At 42.2% G+C, this 16,423-nt stretch overlaps 1 long non-coding RNA gene across 1 annotated transcript; it reads right to left on the bottom strand.

Annotated features, from left to right (window-relative positions):
* Positions 1–3,719: 3,719 nt before the first annotated feature.
* Positions 3,720–15,745, bottom strand: LOC110347994 (uncharacterized). Its single transcript, XR_002392960.2, has 3 exons — positions 15,491–15,745; positions 6,735–6,829; positions 3,720–3,822 (listed from the first exon to the last, which is right to left on the bottom strand). It is a non-coding gene; the product is annotated as an uncharacterized LOC110347994 (long non-coding RNA).
* Positions 15,746–16,423: the final 678 nt, after the last annotated feature.

Below are 16,423 nucleotides of genomic sequence, written 5' to 3'. Positions count from 1 at the left end.
TACAATTAACACAGCATTTTTCTCACTAAGCTGGTGCGTGTGTGTGTTAAAATATACATAGTATGAAATTTATCATTTTAACCATTTGTAAATGTACTAATCCATGGCATTGAGCACATTCCCTTTGTTGTGAAACCATCATCATCATCCATCTAGAATTTTTTTCCTCTTGCAAAACTGAAGCATCATACCTATTAGAATCATAACAACCCATTCTTCTCCTGCCTCTGGAATTACTGTACTTTCTGACTTTATGAATTTGCCTACTTTACATACCTCACCTAAGTGGCACCATACAGTATTTGTTTTTCTGTGACTGGATGGTTTCACTTAGCATAATGTCCTCAAGATTCATCCATGTTGTAGCATATGTCAGAATATCTTCCTAAGTCAAATACTGTTTCACTATAGACACCACATTTTGTTCATCCATCCATTTGTTACCCTATGTAATGGACATTGGGTTCCTTCCAACTTTTGCTATTGAGAATTATGCTGCTATGATTCACTAAGCTTTATTTAAAATTAATTCCATTCTGGTTTTATTCATGAAGTAGAAAACATTTAGGTCAAAATTATCTTTTCTCCCACAAAGTCCTTTCTGATGAATAAAACTTTCTGGCTGTGACTAAAAGCTTCCAACATGCTGGTGTCACAATTTCTCACAGACCCCCCTTCAAGGAAAACATCTGGCAGCTACATAGAACCTTCCAGAGAGCACACACCCCTTGCTATCCCTATTTCCCTGCTTAACTTGTCCTCTTTTATAACAAGAAATTGTTTATATCACAGCACTTCAAACCCATTGAAGCTCTTATCACCAGGCAGGAAGCACTGTGACTAGATCTGGCTTTTTTCTAATTGGAAGAAAATATTCTCCTTTCATGGGGGAGAGCCTTTCATCAAATGTTTAATAACCAGCAATCACCATCTTTACTGGGATTTTATTGCTCTGCATCAAATTCCTTTAAGACTTAAGAATAAAGAAGAAGTATCCTGTTTTCTTTTAAAACAAGAGAAGCGTGAATTAGCATGACCTCATGCTATGGACAGTGAGAAGAGCGCAGGGTTGTTGTTAGGAATTAGAAGGAAACCGTGTTGACCAGACAAATCACGTGGTATGGGAGGAAGAGACTAAGGAACAGCAGAGGAAAAGTTTGTGTCTTTGCTTCTGGAAAGCTAAGATAGTAATACCTTCCCAGAGGACAAAAGAATATCAAGAAGTCGAACTATATATTGCTCCATGTGCAGGACATAAAGCTCTACATTGTGTTCTCTTGAACTTGACATCTTGCATATCCTTAAAGCCAAACTTTACAGCTCCTGATTACATGAATCCTGGCTGCCCCAGTCTGTCCATCCCACTGACTGTCCTGACCTATCAGATTGAAATAAAAGCAGATCAAGCTAGATTCTGCATAGGACAAGTAATCAGTACCCTCTCTTCCTCCATTCTAATTGTTGGAAAATTTTAGAGGCATATTTCTCCTGGTAACTGCTTGATCCAACTTTCTCCTTTCACAAAATTCTTGTAATCTGCTACATCCCCCCTTCGCCACTGTGCATAAATCCATAACTGGAGCTCAGTCCTTTGTCCTTTTATTTCCCAATGCAACATTCACACAGACAGGTATGAAGAGTGGGTTTAATGGAGGCTTATGGAATACTAGCAAAGGGGCCACTGTCCTGACAACTCCCCAGGACTGGATATAAAGCCTCTCACCTGCTTTCTCTTCTCTGTTCCAAGAACCTTGCTAAGTTCTCTCCACAGCATACCCTCTCCCCAAGATCAATCCTGCAGCTTTGGTAAGGAAAAGAGGACAGAGGGGATGAAGGGGCTATCCTCAACTTGTTCCTCTTAAGTTGCCCTTGGACCTTCAAAATTTTGCTTTCATTATTTGTGCAGAATTGTTATCTTTGACTAATATTAACCAATCCAGAACAGCCCCCAAGGCTATTCTTTAATATTTCAAAATATAGCATATTTTGAGATGTTATAGCAAATACATTCCTTCTCTAAGGTGCAGAGTTCAGACTTCATTATCAATGTTAAGCCTATGCTTCTTGACCAGAGCTGATCTTTGCTCAGGTGTTGCATACTTTATTAAAGACAAGAAGACAGAAATTAGCACAAAGTCCTGTTCAGGGATTAACTCTCCAGTGTCACTCTGACTGGAAGATTGCCTAGAGAGCCAACGATCTATGTTCACGCTGCAGTTTCCTCCTTGGCCTGCCTGAAATTTCATGTTTAGGGTAGAAGGGAAGTTGGTCTCCATAGAATCCCAGAAAACAGGAACACAGAGACACCATTTTGGAAAATTCATTCAAGCACTGTCCAGGGAAGAGCATGTCCAGGATCCTGGTTAGTTTGATCTGGAACAAGTTCATCCCTGTTGTGACGCTTTCTGTGCCCACTCACTGCATAGACTTTGAAAACTGGAGTTCCCATGTAGATGGACCACAATCAAGAAAAGTGCTGACAGGCTAATACTTGCATTTGGTCTTCTTGGCAGTGCATTCTTCACTGTAAATTATGAAATCATCAGTCTGGTTTCATAAATCTTCTTTTTGAGAGCTCTGTTAGCATAAGTCAGCATTCTAGTACCGTAAACTCTAGAAGATCTCGTCCTAAGATGAGGAGCCAAGGGCCTAACCTAGGCGTGAGTGCATTCACCAAAGGAAATCCCAGATGACAATGTCACATTTCTTCACTACAAGTTAATTGGCCTTTCCCAGGCAACTCCCCTCCTGCCTTTCTATGGGGCCTCTTCTTCAGTGGAGGAAATAGAAATTAATTTCATAATTTCAAGCAGGAAGGGATTTAATCCAGAGAGTGAAATCTATTGAAATTTATTAAAAGGCTATAAGGAACCAGTCAAGTTCCAGACCAGGCCTCCTGGATGATCTCCAGAGACAGAAAACTGATTCATCATGGGAGCTACTCCTGAGAGACTGTCACTGTAGCTGTAAAAGCATAGAGCCACTCCCCGTCAGCTTCTTCTTATGCTCAGGAAGTTGGAGTGTGGGTGCCTCAAACTGTAATTAAAATTAGAAGTCAGATCAAAATGCTATGGACAAGAATGGCTGCTATCAAGATATCAACCAATAACAAATGCTGGCGGGGCTGTGGGGAAAGAGGAACCCTGCTCCACTGCTGGTGGGAGTGTAGACTGGTGCAACCACTGTGGAAATCAGTATGGAGATACCTCAAAGAACTTGGACTGGAAGTCCCATTTGACCCAGCTATTCCCCTGCTGGGTATCTTCCCCAAAGAATTGAAAGAATCATACCACAGCGATATATGTGTATCTATGTTTATAGCAGCACCGTTTGTAATAGCCAAAACATGGAAACAGCCCAATTGTCCATCAACTGGAGACTGGATAAAGAATATGTGGGTTTTTTTTATAAAATGGAGTACTACTCAACCATAAAGAATGAGAAACATTTATAGCTAAATGGATGCACATTGAGGGCATACTCTTAAGTGAAATAAATAGGACACCCATGTGTAAATACCAAATAGTTTTTCTGCTGTGAGAAACTGAAAGAGTAAACAAGGATCAAAATGTATAATAGATAATGTGAAACAGAAAGAAAAGGTCCAAGAGGGAAGGGGAAGTAGGAGGGGTAGGGGAAAGGAAAAAAGGGAATAGAATTAATATGAGAAAAGGAAAAAATCAGAAACAAAGTCTTTGTAAATAGAGAGGGGTGGAGGGGTTGAAGGGAGGGCAGGGGAATGGGGAAAAAATAAGAACCAAGATATATCATGTCTTTACCTTTGTACAAATTCCCAGTGATGAACATCATCATATTGTATACCTAAAATGTACCAACAAAATTAATGAATAAAAAAATATAAAAATGTTTTTAATTGTTTAAAAAAGAAAAAAAAAGCTATGTACAATACCACTCCCTCTCTGCCCCCAGGGCGATGAGCCCTGGAACCACCAACAGACATGCTGTATGTCTCTACAACTTTCTTTGCAGGAAAACAACCTCCATTTCACCCCTAACTTTTAAAAACTTTTTAAAAGTGCCAAACTCTATGACTGGTAAAAACCAAATTCACTTCCTGAAGCCTGGATACGGCAAAGTCTAAGGAACGTAGTTCTTAGTCCTCTAGCCCCTCCAGTAAGAAGAATGCTGACATAGGGGCCGGGGATTTAGCTCAGTGGTTCCAGCACCTACCTCAAAATCGCAAGGTCCCGAGTTCAATCCCAGATATCCAAAAAAAAGAAGAATGCTGACATGGAGGCTGAGTAGCCCGATCCAGGGCATCCAGAGAGGACACTTCACTCTTTACACATGTGATCTCTCCAGGAGTTAGTGGAAGATACAGAATTTGAAAACAGTATCTAATTCATATTCTTCTTATTCTACTACCTGATGTGCACATATTTGGACAGTTTATTGTTGTAAAGGGCCTTATTCTGTGGACCCAAGGTAACTACTGAAGTTCAGCTACAGCACTCTGTGGAACTGTTTCTCCTTACACCACTACACATATGTGAGATCTAGGAATATAGAGGAGGAATGAAGGATTGATACACTGATATCAGTAGCTCTAACTGTGTCAAGTCTTTTCCATGGATTCACCCATCTATGCTTAACCCCATAAGCATCTCCCTCTGATGAGAAACAAACGACTCCAGAAGATGGAGAGATCAAGTCCTACCCTACACATGCTATATTTATGATGCCTATTCAAGATTCAGGTTGACTTACTGAGTAGACAAATTTATAAGTTGGAAACAAAGGTAGATGTCAAAACTTGAGGTGTAAATTTAGGCGTTACTAACAAAAAACAACATTTTAAATCATGCCATATTTTTGAGATCACCTGGGAAGTGAGAAGTCTTGAGAATCAGTCCTGGGAAACTCCAGGACTTAGAGTTTCAGACAGGCAGAAACCAGAAAGGAGAGAAAACAGAGTGCAAGATCCAAAAAGAAAAGTGAAGATGTGCCTTTGAGAAGAAGGTATTGTTGAGGGTTGAATCAGACCAGAAAAGAGAACTGACTGTTGACAGTAACAAGATGAAAGTCTTTTTGGCCTCCCGAAGGTGGTTTCAGAGGAGAAGTAGATTGGAGGTAGATAAGAAGATAATGGAAAGTGAGGGTATAGGAAAATAAAGCATAAATTAGCCTTACAATGAGTGTTACTGGTGAGGAGCAGGGACAGGGGGCCATAATTAGGGTTGGCATGGGGGTCAGGAAGGGGTTCTGAAAGCAGGAAGCCTGACATAGAAGCAGAGGCTGTTCACACCCCATGGCAGGAGGGAGGATATTGGGTGAGTTGGTGGATTTGGTGGTAGGAAGGTGAGGAAGTTTTCAAATACGAATTGATGCCCTTGATGGAGAGTGAGCAGGCCACTGAAGGTTAAATGAATGTGGAGGGAAACAAATGTGGACAAAGTGACTCAGAATAGGAGGACAATTGAGGAGGAAAACCCAGGAGGATGACTGAAAGCCATTTGAAATGTGTGGACATCCATTTAGAATAAGACCATTGGAGGGGGGTGTGGACACAGAGAAGGCCAGGAATAAATTTGTTCATGGCTGATTTGTTCATGTCTGGTTTATCAGATGTGTAATGGGATGATGATGGGGAAGCGTAGCAAGAAAATTACTAGTGTGAACAAAGACCTAATTATAGTGTCAGTGACGGTCCACGAAACCAAGTGGGATAAGAAGAAAAGTAGGTCCCAGTGGGGAGTGAGGGAAATGAGATGGTGGTGGGATCAGGGGACCTCAATACGGTTAGAGATCTGTTCTAGAGCAATTCATGAGATAAGGGAAATTGGAGGGAAATTGGAGGGAAATTTTGAAGCGGATTAATTTTTGTGACAACAGAATTTATCTTATTTAGGACATTAGGATGAGCGTCTGCAAGCCAAATCTTGCCCTTTACCTGTTTTTGTAAATAAAGTTTTTTTGGAACATAGAGTCATCTTCATTCATTTATGTTTTTTCTACGGATGTTTTAGTTCTAGTGACAGAGTTGAGTATTTGCAACAGAGATCTTATAGGCAGCAAAATTTAAAATATTAACTATCTGGCCCTTTACAAAAAATGTTTGCTGACCTCAGTGACCTTTCAAATTTATGCCCCAGTGAGTGGAATTACCCCTGAGACTTGCACATTACCCCAGCACATGAAGGGGGCCAAGCAGACATGAGCCAGTGATAGCTGCACGAGTGACTTCCTGGGGCTTGGATATTTCAGGACTCAGAAGGGACTGGTGAAGATTCAGATTTGATAACTTCTTTGAGGCAGTGTGGCATATTTTAGGGTAAAGGTGTGCGTGTGCATGCCTGTGTGCGTGCGCACACACGTGCTTGCATGTGTGTGTGTGTGTGTGTGTGTGTGTGTGTGTGTGTGTGTAAGGGTTAAAAGAAAAGGACACCAGGAATGAGGAGAGGAAAGTTAAGAACTCCACTCACATGGAACTTCACCAACCACCCCTTCACAATGCCTGGTCAAGGAACTTCACCTCTTGCTCAGGATCAAACAGCAAAGCTGTGAGAGGCCTGGCTGCCTGCCACGGCCCAGGAACTCCACCCTGTAAAAGTTTACAGTAGAGGCCAAAGATTTCCTATACAGATCTGGATACAGCTGTATCAGAAGCCACTGCAAAAAGACCTGTGAGAAACAGTGAGATAAATCTCCAATGCTGTCTGATCTTGCAAGGCTTAAGAAGGTTCATTCTGTGTCAGAAAAATAAGTCAGCTTACCCCAAGGGCTCCTCTGTAGTTACTTAGTTGTCTCTCTTCCCTTGTAGACTTTAGCTCCAGGAGAATAGAACTGCACCAGATTTGCTTATCACTCACTGGTAAATATATTGTGAAAAGTAGTTAAAAGGGTTTAATTAACCATGTGGGACAGATAGTAATCATAAAAAACAAATGCTTTTACATATATGACTCAGTCTTAATGGCTAGCTTCAATATGAAACTGGTAATCTTTCACCCCTATTTTGGCTCAATTCAGGTGCATAGAGGTAACATAATAGATTAATCACCTTCATGTCACTATAACGAAATATCTGGTGCAGGCTACTTATGAACAAAAAAGGGTTTATTGAGCTCACAATTTTGAAGGTTCAAAGCCTAAGATTGGGCAGCTCCATTGTTCTGGGCTCTGGTGAAGTGAATGGATGGCAGCACATTGTGGCAGGAGCAGATGTAGGAGCAAGTGGTCACCTCTCAAACAGGAAGCAGGGAGGGACTAGAACCCCACAATCCCTTGAAGGGCATGCCCTAACTGACCTAAGGACCTCTGATCTCATCTCTTAAAGCTCCACACCACAACACTTCCCAGTACCACCATCCTGGAGACAAAGGCTCCAACCACAATAAATCATTAGGAGACACTCAAATCACACCCAAACTTGCCCACCATCCCAGAACCAGTAAGTAAAGGAGACCAGATTCCAATCTAGGCAATCTGGCTCGGGTTCACCTCTTAACCTGCACCCCAGATGGCATTGCCATAACATGCCAATCACTTTATTTACAAGGTATATTCATGCGTTTATTAAGTACTCAATGGTCCCTAAGCTGAGAAATACTGAGCTGGACTCTCTACCCCTCCTGTTCATCATCCAACAGGGAGACACTGACCTGAGTTCTCAATACACACAAAAACATTCTTAAAAGGAGTTGATCCAGGTACTGGCCAATCCCCTCGGTTTTTCTAGGAACAACAGTGATCATGCATTTTGGATGCGGAGAGGAGCAGGTACAGTAACTGAGTGATCAGTCCCTGGAGAGAGGAGGAAGAGGGCAGGGCCTGGAGAAGTCTATAGAAGAATCGTGGTTGGCCTGAATCTGGAAATGTGAGTATTGAAGGTGGGCGTGAGGGGAAAGGCTGCTGTGCTCAAACACCAGGGGCCCAGACACAGGTGGCACAGCTCCCAGTGCTGGCAGAGCCTTGCTGAGTGGCTGACATGACTCATGTGTTCCTGATAGGTCTACCTGTCCAGCTAGTGCATTTGGCCTCAAAGTGGGCCCTCGAGGTGAGGCCATTCTTTTACCCCTGTTCATGGGTCCAGTGGGACTGCAGTGGGAACAGAACCCAGGTCCCGGGCTCCTGTTCAATGCCGGTGTCAAGAGACTTCTCAGACCTTCTAACACATTGGAGAAGGCCGAGCTGAGCCATCAGTGTCCTTGTGCAGCCAAGAGAAGAAAGCCAAATAATAGAAATGGCCACTGCACCGTCAGAGTTGTCAGATGACCAAGAACCCCACTAATTTCACAGCCATCAATGGAATGCTCTTGTTCTTCAAGGTACTATGCTTGGTGCTGAGCTACCAAGATTCAAAACCATTCCCTTCATTCTTCCAGCAATTTTTTATTTAGTATTTCCCAAATACGGTATACTGTGATATAACAATGTAACGAAGAAAGACATAGTACTGGCTCTCTCAGAATCACTAGTCTAGTATAAAAGACATCCATAAATAATTGATCTCACAAATAAACACTTAAATTACAATAGTGAAAGGCACCACAAGAGAAGAAGCTAGCTTAGTTGCATCCCAGCCAGTATAAATGACACATAAGCTGAGAGTTGAGATATGAGGATTTGCCCAGGCAAAGAGGAAAAGGAAGAGCATTCTAGAGAAAGGAACACCATGTGTAAAGACTCAGAGAAGGAAGGAAACTGCACAGAAGAAGATCAACATGGTGAGAGAGGCAGTGCATAGGGAAATAAGCTCCAGAGAGGAGTATGGGCTCTTTAACTTAGAGCAGCATTCGATTGACTATTAAAATGATTGCTCTGCTCACTGGGCAGAGAATGCTTTCAACAGTACCAAGATGGAATCCATTCTTTCCTCCAGGAGCACGGCACCTCACAAAGAAGACAGATCTGTCCACAGCTCACCTCAGTACTGATCTGACCACCTTCTTAGCACTCCTCACAGAGGTAGAGCCATAACATATCTGGGTCCCAGAGGAAGTGGTCAAAGCCAGCTTAACCCCAGGAGATGAGGCGAAGGAGGCCATGTCCCGCCATTCAGATAGGACTGCCTTCCCCACCGTGACAGGCACTGAGGGTTGGGACCACCTCGGGAATATTTCACAGCTTCCCCATCTAACTCAGCTCTTTCTGTCCCTGGCAAGTCCGTGCCCATACCCACCAGGCATCTGTTAAGATTTCTGCACAGCTGCTCTTAGCAAGGGCTTCACTTCCTTCCAAAGCAGAGTGAATCCCAGTACTGCACATTCTCACCTAAATCACAACTTTGCTCTTGGTAAACAAGAGGATTTTAAGTGGTCAGAAGAGATAGTAGGCGTTTGTGGGAGGAAACAAGGAAGGGGTTACTACAGAGGCATTTACGTGGCTAAAGCCTGATCATTGCCCTGTTTACAGTAGTGGACTCAGGAGACATCAATATTTGGTAGACATTTTCCCAATAATTGGTGATGCCCTATCGGAGAATGTGATTATAGTTTATCACCAGAAATAAAATATTAATTGAGCTAAACATATGCCCCAAGTTACATTGGGTCCATACCCAGCCTCCTTCTCTCATTTCATTTAATCTTTACTTCACTGGCCTTCATTTCTACATCCTTTATTCTGTCTTTGAGGAAAATGGCAATCAAATAGGTCCACTGTGTGAGCTCAACAAAAATGTCAATGAGTTGGATCCTTAAATTTAATTCTTTAGCCCAGACTTTCTATGCCCTAGGCTTACAAAAGCCTCTGATGATAATGGCAGGTAGAGATTGTTATAGAAATATAGAACCACAGACTTGGAATTTAAGCATATGACTCTTCTTTGCAGAAACTGCTTTTAAGGAATTTTTTTAGGAAGGAAGAGGGGTGTGTATCAGCTTTGGGTGTTGATTACCACACCCTTAATACATCAGCATTTCTTGCCTGTACAAACCTAAGCCAAAAATCCCCTCAAATTCCCTTAAACTCATGGGAGGCCCAAGTCTCTGAACAGGAAACAAGATCTCAGCAGAAGGGCAGGATTAGACTCTGCTACCATAGATGCAATACTTTCCAAATGGGCTATGAAATGAGCACTCAAAAGAGAACACATATCTGCCCGGTAAATATTAAAGATCTATAAAAATTCACAGTATTTGGCCAAGCTCTATAATAGGGCCCTAGTCCCACCCCACCCCCGCCCCAGTAGAGCTAAGCGATGAAAATCTATGTAAGAGTGAAGTGTCTGTCCAGGGGAATAAAACACCAAGGAGCTCTTTGTTGGTTGAAATTTTATCTTTTAGAATAAGCTAGGACTAGCCTGGGCAAATCAGGATGTCAGATCATGTTACAATATACCACATTTAAATGTGTCATTCTGACTCATTGACTGAGAAACCTAGAGGCATGCTAGATATAAATTAGGCTGAAAGCAAAGAAGACTCTGCAATTAGTCCAATTAGTGATAACTGCTCAGCCACTTGGGCCTTATAATTCAAAAGATCCAGTCATGCTCACAGTGTCTACGGCAGATAAGGATGCTGATGAGCTCCCTGACAAACAGTAGTGACACAGCTGCCCCTAGATCAAAGCCAAAGTATTCTCCTTTGGGAACCAGCTCCTGGCTTACTGAAGGCCCCTCCTTGAGGCTTAATGCCTGACCATGCAACCCAAAATACCATTTAATCACAGCCATTCTTTTGAGCTAGGTATTACCTGAGACTCAGTTTACAGCAGTGGGCATGCATAGTAACATGCCATAATTAAGTAGAAATGGTCCTAAAACATACGTCAGTTAGACGAACAGTTGGCTCCAGTCTCCTATGACCTCTGTTCTCTCTATATCAGAGCTAAACTGGAATCACACCTGACTAGGTTTTCAAAAATGCAGTCAGTCTGCAAGACACAGCTGCCTTCTGGCCAGGCTGACAGGCAAGGTAAGGGAGATATTCCAGGATCACCATCCTTTCCTCTTTTAAGCCTTTGATGGTGGCACCAACTTATGTAGTTCATCCAGGTGTATAACATTGACTTCAGCTTGTTGTTGGTAGGAGAGGAAGCTCCAAGCACTTCTGCTCTGCTCTTCCTTCTAGCTACCAATAGAGCTATTCCAAGCATGCATTCAGCAATAAGATTTAGACCAAAACTTCATTTATCCTCAACTTCCATGAGCCCTCAAATCTGGTGGATCATGGATACATTTCAGGTACCCTGGGATTAACATGAATTCAAATTTTTCTGTCTATGACTCCTGAAGATGTTGTATTTCTCCTTCTTTAACTCGCAGTGATGCTGATGTGGGGATGCAGTTCTCTTGAGGAAATGTTGGCAGGGTATTTACTGTCAAACTGTGGTAGTGTCACAAGCACCTTCCTCAAGGAAACTCAATCTATTCTCCACTCAAAAGCCTTCACATATCTGATCTGGCTTGTGGCAGGAGTGAAAGGACCCAACTCTATATCGTGATAACAAGTTGCCCATACTCATGCCTGTAATCCAGATCTCAACTCTTTGTGATTATATTTCCCCGTTTACTTGGCTGCCCACCTCTCAGCCCTAAGGACACTACTGGTCCGCCACATGAGGCACAGCTGTGTAATTCCTGCTGCTCTCTGGCTACCATTCCAGTAACTGGCCAACACTGTTCTAGCAATTTAAGTGCTGCTACGTGGCCTCAGCCACTCCGGGAGAATGTTGTAATGGTAGTGTCTAGCACTTTCACCTGCTGCTGCGATCCTTTAGGTCTTCCTGGGGACACAGTGGAGAGTCACATCTGAAGACTTTATTCCCATCTTCCTCTCTCTAAGCCTTTGGATTCCCTCTTTCCACTATACCAGAGAAGCACCTTGAGTGATTTAGGCTACTGTCAAGTCCAGTTCTCAGTTGATTAAACAAACAAATTGATAGTATGCATGTCAGATGCTCACGATAATACATCAGTTTCAAAATCTATGGCACCCCATAATGGTTGGGATCATGAATGTCCTCCAAAGGCCATGTGCTAAAGGCATGGTCCACAGCTCATAGAACTATTTTGGAAGCAGCAGAAACTTCAGAAGGTGGGGCCTACAGGAAGTAAGTAGGGATCATGTCCTTAAAAGGTATATTGAGACCCCAGTCTCTCTCTCTCTCTCTCTCTCTCTCTGTCTCTCTCTCTCTCTCTCTCTCTCTCTCTCTCTCCCTCTCTTACCTGGCTACCATGAGGGGAGCAGCTGTTCTCTGCCAAGCCTTTTACCACAGGCCCAGAAACAACAGAGCCAAGTAACTGTGGACTAAAACCTCTGAAAGTATGAACCCAAATAAGTCTGTCTTCCTTTAAGTTGGTTATCTCAGGTATTCTGTCATAACAAAAAAAAGCTAAGATATGCCTGTGTCAGTAATTACAGTTAGGTCTATTATTATCCTTGGTAGCACATACTGTATCAGTCAGGGCTGAGTCAGAGAAAGGAAAACATCTTAGGTATCTCAAGCACAAAGGAACTTAATACAATAGGAATGCCGATGATGGGACTGGTGGGGAGTTATGTTACAAGAGACCAGGTACTGGGAGAAGCCACCTTTAGGGTTAGGGCTGCCATAACAAAGCACCACAGATTGGGTGGTTTAAACAACAGAAATTTATTTTCTCACAGCCCTTCATGCTGGAAGTCTGATGTCAAAGTGTCAGCAGGATTGACTCCTCCTGAGGCCTCTCTCCTTGACTTGCAAGTGACCATTGTATTAGTCTGGTTCTCAAGAAAACAAAACAAAACAAAACAAAACCAGAACCAATAGAACGGATGGACTTCAGATAGATAAAGAGACATAGTTACAGTCCCAGTCCAAAACTCTGAGGACCAGGGGGCTGACGGTGTGAGTTCTGAGTCTGTGTCCAAAGGCAGAAGAGATGCCCCAGCTCAAAGTCAGGCAGGGAGAGAATGAATTCTCCCTCACCCCGTGTTTTGTTCTATGTAGGCCTTGATCAGATTAAAGGAGGCCCACTCACACTGAAGACAGCAATCTGCTTCCATGGGTTTTCTGACTCAAATGCTGATTTCATCCAGAAGCACACTCACACCTGAATAATCTGCCTGCCAGCCATCTGGGCACCACATGACCCAGTGTTTCCACATAGTCTTCCATCTGTATATATTCTTATTTGCATCCAAATTTCCTCTTCTCCTTTTTTTTTTTTTTTTTTTTTTGGCAGTGTTGGGGATTAAACTCAGAGCCTTGCATATGCTAGGCAAGTGCTTTACCACTGAGCTACATCCCCAGCCCCATTTCCTCCTTTTAAAGACCCACTCTAATGGCCTCATTTTAACACAATTACCTCTTTTAAAAGTCAGTCTTCAAATCCAGTCACCTTCTGGGGTACCAAGGGTTAAGACTTCAACATATAAATTTTGGAAGAACACAATTTACCCCATAATCCCTGAAGAAGCCCACACTGGCCCACTGCCCCCCACTTCAACGGGAGCCTCTGGAGGTCTGTGTGCCAACTCCACGGAATCCTCCACTGCCACTCAAAGACTCCTGGGATCCGCATTCACCTGAGTCCTTGTTCCTCTATCCCCATGTTACTGTGCCTTTGCTAAGGGAGTCTATAACTTCTGTCACAGCCACCAAAGTACTCAGGAGCCAGTAGCCTCTGCTTATCACCAATGGCTCTACTTTAAACTACAATCTAACTCCAACCACTTATCCCTCTCCACCATACCACCCTGGCTCTCACCACCATTTTACTTCACCTAGATCGCAGTCCTAGTTCTCTAGTTCCCTTGGTTTGCATCTCCATTGTCTAGCTCTACCCAGCAAGGACAGCCATTCTCTTAACATATTAGTCAGATCATGCCTGAGATCTTCCCATTCCTCCTCTTTCCTGGGAAGAGCACAATGCCTTCTCTCTCACTCACCATTCATATCAGGACTGGCACCAGGGAAGAATTCTATTGTTATTCTTCAAAGGGGAAAATTAGGTCATGTTGCTAATTTGAGAGGGAAAAGCCAATAGAGAACAAGCGTTTGAAGATAAAAATCACGTAGGGATACTGATGTATCAAGGTCCTTGAGGAGCCAAAGAAAAGCTTATTATATATAGGCACCAACTCCTTACAATGAATGTAATTATTATATACTGCAAAAATGTACTAATTTTAAAAACTTTTTAAAAAGCCAGACACATCCATCAAAACATAAGCATAGGCCTTTGTGGGGGATGTCAGAGCTCTTTGTGTCTTGTATTTGATTTTCAGGCTTTTAAACATATACTTTGTAGCCTGTATTCCTCACCTTATCTCCCTGAACCCCACAGATCCCTGAAGCAAATGAGTCATAGTCCCTCAAACTGATTTCTTCTCACTGTCTCATATTTTCGAGGCAACATGGGACAAGATAAAGAATATGGGTTTGGGAGTTGGGGTCGAATCCTAGCAAGTCATTGAGTCTTAAAGCTTTCATCAATAATATGGGCACAAAACTGGCTTATCAAGGTTTCATGACATCAAATATGATAAAATACACAAAATACTTAGTTATGCTCAGTTTTCAATAAATGTTTGTTTTCTTTCCTACTCCCTCTCCCCAGTATTACTTCTTTTTCCTTTCTTCTCCCCATACTCTTTCTTCATGGACCAAGTCAACTTTGTGCATACTCAGACAAAGGAGAGCCTGGAAAAATAAAGCGGAAAGTGAAGTAGGAGGCCCAGTCATTGAGACTCTCACTGTCAAACTCTACTTTTAACAACGTGATCCAAAACCCTCTGGTTAAAACAGCAACTTGTGCCATTTGAGGCTTACTTGATTCTCTGGGTTCGCTCAAGCCCTGGTTTTAATCCCTTACCTGTCCAGCCTGAGTGAATGTCGGAGTGACCGATTTCTTCTATTGCCCAAAGTAATAAGATCTCTGAAAATTGTGGCTCAGAGAGGGGAATTTAGTTGGAGCTGGTTTCATTTGATAGGATACTTAAATCTCAGTGTCTGAAGAGAAATTATTTTGTCAAAATAGGAGTGTATTTGGATCCTGCTCTTTTTATTTATGTGTCATAGTTTATGATAGTGGGGAAAAGGCGCTGTACGCAGCCCTAAAAGAAACCCACTCTTTAACTGCGCTCCCCACCCCACCCCTATTCTACGAGAGGAAACAGTAGGTCAGTTTTTGGAAGAGAATGAAGAGCCCTGACAAAAGAGATTCCTGGAGATTTTTATATGTGGAAAAATATGATGACAAATACAACCAACAAATTGCAGGCACGCAAGTTTGCTGGTGTGATGGCAGCCTAGTTTTTATCAGAAGAGGGCCAGGATTGCACCTGCAGAATATTATCAAGGAAATAAAACAGATTAAACAAATCATCTACTACTATTTAATACTTCTCTTCTTTTATATTTTTTCTACATGTGATTTAACAATATAATACTTTTTTGTGTTCAAGGTTTTCAAAAACATGGTTTGGTTTGGTTTATAAAGAAGCAGCTACTGAGGTTCAGTTTGTGTGATTATTGTTCTATGGGGTTGGGGCTAAACAACAATAAAACACTTTTTCCAAAGCCTGATATTACCTCTTACCTGTGGGCACAGCTCAGGAAGGATATGAACCTCCAGGAAAGGTGCAGGACAGCTGCTCAGGTTTCTGAAGGGTGGACTGCACTTCCGTCGGGAGTAGAAGGGTGACTCAGTAACTGAGTTTGGGTAGGGGCTTTCTCTGGTCTCAAGGCAAATATGTTTCAAGTTTTCTTTCTAATTGCTCTACAAGGACAAACTAATCAGACAAATTATTTTCTATGTTGCTATTAACAGCAGCAGAGGACAGACAGCTGCTGCCATTCCTGCTAATAGGCACCAATTTTCACTTAAAGGGAACTTGACTTCCTTTTCCTTTATTTAGAGGTTGGTCTGAACAATGCAGAGTCTACATTTCCTGCACTATTGCAATATGTATCTGTATTTTTTGCACAAGCAATGAGTAATTGTTCAACATTAAGAAAAAAAGCTATCATTGTATTTCCAGATGATGCCAAGACATATTTTACTACATACAGAGCAGATACAAAAAAAGCAAAACAGGGCCGGGGATTTAGTCCAGTGGTTCTGCCGCCTGCCTCGCAAGCGGAAGGACCCGAGTTCGATCCCCGGTACCAAAAAAAAAAAAAAAAACTGAAAAAAGCAAAAGCATACCAGGTATTTTGATAGCAAACTATACAGCACACTGTATGCCACATCTTCAGAATAAACAGGGTAGCTGTTACTCAGCTCACAATTATTGTTGCCATACAAAACTTCAGGTTTCAAGAAAAAAAAATTCAGCTTTCAAGAAGAGATGAGTCTAGACTTTTGCTATTTTTTTCAGATTTTATAAATACTATATAGTTTTAAAAAATAAAACATGCCTGAGGCTCCATAACTTGCAGCCTCTTATTCAGCCAATCATTCTGGCATTTCTGAGACCATTGAAGTTGAGGAGCAGTTATTCCCCCAGAGCCATCACTGATGTTGAAACAG

This window comes from Heterocephalus glaber, unplaced genomic scaffold (assembly GCF_053883595.1).
Source record: "Heterocephalus glaber isolate CG9 unplaced genomic scaffold, H.glaber_assembly_v1.0 deba00001457, whole genome shotgun sequence".
NCBI lineage: Eukaryota > Metazoa > Chordata > Mammalia > Rodentia > Bathyergidae > Heterocephalus > Heterocephalus glaber.
The sequence above is the reverse complement of the archived record's forward strand: the minus strand, read 5'-3'. Positions and strand labels throughout refer to the sequence as shown.